Source organism: Notolabrus celidotus, chromosome 6 (genome assembly GCF_009762535.1).
Source record: "Notolabrus celidotus isolate fNotCel1 chromosome 6, fNotCel1.pri, whole genome shotgun sequence".
Classification (NCBI taxonomy): Eukaryota; Metazoa; Chordata; class Actinopteri; order Labriformes; family Labridae; genus Notolabrus; species Notolabrus celidotus.
In genome coordinates, this window is record NC_048277.1 from 14,355,542 (window position 1) to 14,361,709 (window position 6,168).

The window sequence follows — 6,168 nt, forward strand, 5'->3', positions numbered from 1 at the left end:
AGACAGAATTGTTAAGGAAGGTTCAGGTCTGGGGCAGTGGAAAGAGGCTGTTTGTGTCACCATACTGAAGGGGGAGAAAGTAAAGGGAGGAGGAGGAGAAGGAGAGAGAGCTCTTACAGCAGAGGTGGATAGACGGAAACAGTTCGGTCTACAGTGGGATTGTCCCGCCAAGAGCCCTCGCTGGGGCCACATGGAAACTTTCCCCTCCGACTCTTAGGCAGCCGGAGGAGAAGTTGTTGGTATTAAATATCCTGGAGAAGAAAAAGAAGGAAACTGTAAATTGAAGATCCAGACGTGAAGATGGAAAAGTTTGTCAGTTGAAGTGAATAGTTTTGCATGTTACAGACTTGCTGTTTTACTGTTTCCCTTCTGTGCCACTTTGTTCTTCCATAAAAATTAAGTAGTTGCTCTGGTTATATATCTGATATTGAAGACTGAACTATTTTGAATATTTCCACAATACCTTGGGAACACCTTGCATAGAGATGCAAAGATCAGGAATAAAACCAGGAACAGGGACCTGACTGAAGACTAAGAAAATATAGGTGAGAACTTTAAGCCCGGATTTGATTTGAAACTAACTTTTTACATTCTGCTGACACAGACAAAGCTCATACAGTATAGGTTTGACCTTCAGTGTGTTATGTTTGTTATGCAACACAGTTAGGGAATGAGGCAAAACTGTGTCAATTATCATTTGTAGCTGCTGTTCTTTGAAAAACAAGTCTCATCGTCCATCAACAATCTGCAGCAGATGTCTCCTAGGTATAAGGTCCTCAGTGGTTGTTGCATATCAAGGGCCCCTGAACAGGTAAATCATTCTTTACATACAGAATCAGCTAGTCTTATGACTTCCACTACTTCTGTTCAGACTCTAATATCTCAATTACTATTAGATGGATTGATATGCATTTTTTTCAGAGAGCCCCTCTAACTTTGTTGATCCTCTTACATTTTATCTCTTACTAACAGCCAGCGAAAGGTCTAACTTTTCCAGAAAAACAGCTCAACAAAAAAATGTATACAGACTTGTATAGTTCTAGTTGTGTTTTTGACACATTTTGGTTGTCCCACCTGTCTATGGCTTCGGGTTATGACAAAAACATGTAAAACTTGTGTCTTTCCCATCAATCTTGGCTTCAAATTCAGATAAATGCTACTAACCAACTATTAGCATGCTAACACTCCAAACCAAAATGGTGAGTATGGTTGGCAAAACCTGTTACATTGTGGAAAGTTTGCTCTTAGGCTGTGCATTTTAGCATACTGATCATAGACTGTATAAGATATGGACGTAGGATCCGTGACGTCACCCATCTGTTTCTGAAGAGCTGTTTGAGGCAAATCGTCGGCAGCAGCCATATTGCTGCTGTCGAGCCAGTGTGACGTAAAGAGGTGGGCTTTGAACCTCCTAGCCAACAGTTACAGTGTTCCTGCCTGCCAATCAAGTCAGCTGTGCCTCTCATTGGAAGACTCGTAATCTCAATACCTTCGAAATTGCTGCGTTAGAAGAAAAATTCACCCCCTCACAGTGTGTGCCGTTCAAGAAATGAGCTATCCAGACTACACTCGTCTTTTATACCAGGCTGTAAACATGTTTATTTCTGCTGTAAAAATCGTCTTTTTCCCATTCATGTGTATGTGACTTCCGGTACTTCCGGAGCCAGCCTCAAGCGGATCCTCGATGAACTGCAGTTTTTAGCACTTCAGCATTGGGCTCATATTTTTAGAGGTTGCCGCTTGATACTGATTTAGCATTTGATTACAGAAAGTTAGCATGTACAGTGTGAGCATGCTAGCATGGCTGTAAAATGTTGTTTTATTTCAGATTAAGATTTGCTTAATCATTAAATACAGAGCCAGGAAGTTTGCATACAATTTCTAAATAGAGATGAACTAGTGCCTAGAAAGAGGTGTAAGAAATTGGTACATTTTTCAGTCTTGAGATTATACTTTTGTGACTATTTGGTTCTTGACATATGAAGCATCTAACTACTTTACACACAAAGCGTAAACCATAAGACCCTTCCATCCCACACCTAATTAAACCCTTGCCCCTTTGCCATCAACACTAAATGAGTGGTCAGAGCTAGTGGCCAGTTCAGGTCAGATTCCTCTGTTTTTTCTTGTCCCATGTTCACACTCTCGGAGGGAGCGAGGGCATGCCACGCAGCAGTCCTCCTCTGCCTATTAATAGCAGCTAGGGATGGAGTAGGGGGCAATTTGGATGGCGTGTAAATTTAGACCCTCCCCCATGGATGTTCCGTTGATGTCATAAGCCTAACCTCTGACCCAGGTGCTTGGCTGCGACAAGGCCAATGTCGAACTTGAATATTAGGGATCTGACCGCAAGCAAGCACTTGCAAACTCCAACACCTGTACATATACAGTTCATGTGCATGCACACAAATGTACTTTAAATGCAGCATCTGAAACAGCTTTAGGCAAAGTATCAATATTAGATCAATATGTCACTCATTATGTTCAGTATAATATTCAGAGTATTTGTGAGAATGCTGAGTCTTTCACCTGACAACAAGTCACACATTAACTGAGAGGGAAGCTCTGTTGTCAGAAAATAGTTGCTGAGCAGATGGAAGTGTGGTTGGTTTCCTGCAAGAAAACATAAAGGTAGCAGATGTATCTTTCTCCCTTATCCTGAATGTTTGACACCAAATCACCACTAAGTTTAGCATAATAATACTTTCTTCTGGAGATCTTAGAATCAACTCTGCAGTTAGAGTGGTGTTATTAGGTGGAGTTCTCACACAGGTTCCCACAGCCTTATCCAGTGTCTCTGCCCATGCCAGAGTTATGTGATGGATCGGGGGGCAGAGGCAACTGATCTTCAAGGTATGTCAGCCGACACTCTTGGGATATCTTGTGCACAGCACCAAGGAAGACCTTAACCTAGAAACATAACAACATTGTTAAAGCCACAATTCCTCTTGTCTTATTTTGGGGTTTGATGAAGTTGTCGTTGGATACCAATGAAACTGTGACCATGTTACTGTAAGAACTGCATCGAAATAAATAGATGGTGACACTGAATTGAAATGAGCCAATGTGATCTGTGCACAGTTCAGGTTTCAGAAAGTCATGACAATGGATCTGCTTCTGTGAGAGCTAAGACTCCAGCATTGCACTTCTACATACTGGACATGTGTTCTGATGCAGCATTCACATTCATTGTCAAACTGTGCAGGTCAAACAGTAGTCCAGCTATACCATGTTGACATTATAACTCTAGACACAATGGATGTTGACAGTCCAAATGCCAACGAATGCCACCTTCGACCAATCACAACAGCACCCGCTAGTCTTGAGGCACTCATAAACAACATTCCTGCCCTCAAATGTCTTCTGTGCAGCGCATGAGTCACACAACTCATTAAACCTTGCACCACCTATAATAATGTTTTGATAGATCACAACACACCCTGAATCTTTGCCCAATCCTCTCTAGTATTGTGCTTTTTTTGTGTCCAATGTTTATTAAAAATAAAGCCAAAACATGCCCTAAATGTGTCAGTGAAACTAATAATAAACCTAGAACACATTTTACAAGCTCCTCTGGTCATAAAAGTTTGGGCACTGTGTGGGTCAGCCTTTTGGATAACCTATTGTTGCACACCAGATTCATCCTCAGTATGAATGTGTTAGGATACTAAAAATGTATTTATTAATTACAGAGCACATGCTTACTGCAAAAGCAAAATATAGCCAATCCAACAAAGCTGCAGCAAAATGACACCAGCAGAGATGTCAGGGAGAGTTGAAAAGCAGAGTCTACAATTGTTGACATAATTCAAATTGTTGAGTAAAAAAAGGATTAAAGCTAAAGGGCAGGGATGTGGAAAGATGGGTGGCCAGGGTGGCATGGGCCCCCTTTGAAATCTGGTTGGCCACCTTAGGTGCCCCCCCTAAATCCAAAACTATTATTGGCTGTTTGCCTTGTGAGAGGCTTGACTTGATGTTCAAATCAACCATTTTGACCGTCTTGAAAAAGGCAGCTAAAAGTTTTATTTATGTTTTAACATAGCACATTTCCTTTTGTTAAAGGTGCCTGCGAGGAACTTTTCAGTATGTGTCAATTTTTGCACCCCTAATGTATGGCTGTGTCAGGGCTGGGTTGGCCCAGGCGTGGCAAACAAAAGAGGCATTAAGTTTGTGTGCCCTAACAGAGAAATGTATATCATTAATTACCCTTCTATTCTCAAAAATCATTTAACTTTATAACATTAAAGTTTTGCATAGGTGTTATATATGTGTGTATATTTTTTTTCCAACTTTGAACACAACATGGTGGCAGAATCTCCTGAGCATAATTCCTTAGGTACTGAAAAAAGGTTTTCCAAAGCCATGCACATAAAAAATGCAAGCAAACTCCTGCACATGTCAAAAATACATTTATTGACAACATTTTAGTAACCAAACATTGTTATTATTAAATGTTTTTAAGCTTTTATTTGGCAGACAGTGTGTTGGAATTCTCCTGCACTTTTGATGGACTCCTCTCTTATACACCTGTCATGTGAAAATAGATGTGCAAAGTACTTTTCTACCAATTACAGCCCCAACAAAAGACAATTACATTTAAATGCAAAGAAAGCTAACCGCCTGTTGCAATACTGCTGAAATGGAAGATTTGAACACAATTTTAAGTCCTGCTTCAGACAAGGCAAATAGCCTTGATGATATTGGGGTGGCTAATCAGATTTCAAGGGGCGCCAATGCCACCCCTCTGGACACGCCACTGCACCGGTCTTATTCATTACCTGATTCCTGTACATGTATTGGTAGTGTGTTCCTGACCTGAATTGTAACCTCTGTGTCTATTCAACTTTTTATGTATCACTCAGTGACAAACGTAGCTGTAGAAAAAGTATGAAAAAGGCTTTTTCTTCAACATGCTGTGGCTTGGCTTGACCGACACCTACCCCCTCATGGTGGTTGCAAGCACAAAAAATGACTACATTTAAGCACTCAAACTTGTCACTGTTAGTCGGGTTTCCATTGTAGATTATGAAGAGGCATCAATATTGATTTCAGCCTGTTCCACTACCAGATAAAAACTCATTACAGTTGCTTTAAATTTTAGAAAATACTTTATTTTCAAAACAGGTGCGAACAATCAGTGAAGTAGAGATGATAAATGAAGGTCCTAAATGTCATAGATTTCACTAGTTAACTAAATTGTAATGTTATTTTACTAGTAAGAGCAAAAGAATTGAAGCAAACTGCTGATTAATGTCAAAAATACATTAATCAGCAAAGCTTTATTGTAGTTTTTAGAGGACACAAGAGCACACAAACAAAAGACAGGGTCCCAGTTTGGCCACCCCAGTCTGAAAAGTCTGGACACACCCCTGCTGAGGGAGCAAATATTTTATAGATTTAATAATATTATGTTTTATTCAAATGATCCATCCATCTATTTTGATATCTTAAAACATGTTGATGTGAATTAAATTATTACCTCAATGAGGACTATGGTTTCCTGTAGATTTTTAAGATTTTTATTCTGAAAATGGATTCTCCAAATATTTTGAACCACATTGAAAGATACATTGATATACACTTAGGGTAAAAAATGAGTGTAAGTAACCTGTACTGACAAATAAACACTTGGTAATGTGGTTCAAACTGAAGAGCACTGGTAGGTTTAACAGTGATGTTTCCTAGGTGTTAAGTGATGCATCTCTCTTTTCAAACTGGAGCAAGGCAGTTCATAAAAGACAATTCTACATGCATGCAAGTTCCTCGATCCAAACCATTTCAACTCCAATTCCTGAGACAACGGGGTTCTTAATAATTGCTAAAAATCTGTCTTACTCAGTCTGATTAAAAGTTTATAATGTGTACCCCATTAAACTCAATGCAAAGACAAACATAGCTCTGGTCTTAAATATTCCACTACTCAGATTCTTGTGCTTGTGGTTTTAAAATCAATTTCAGGCATCACTCATTGCTCCCTTCAAAATGTTTAACACCACAAGATTTAAATTTGGAAAAGGCTAGGCAAACCGTGCCATGCCCAATTGACGCCCCTGGCCGTCCACCAAACCACCGGATGACAAGTCTCCAAAGTCTTTACGCACGGAGAGCGCACAGAGAGTTTGCAAGCACGCGTGGGGGGGTCCCTCCCTTCCAGGCTGTCCGTGGCCT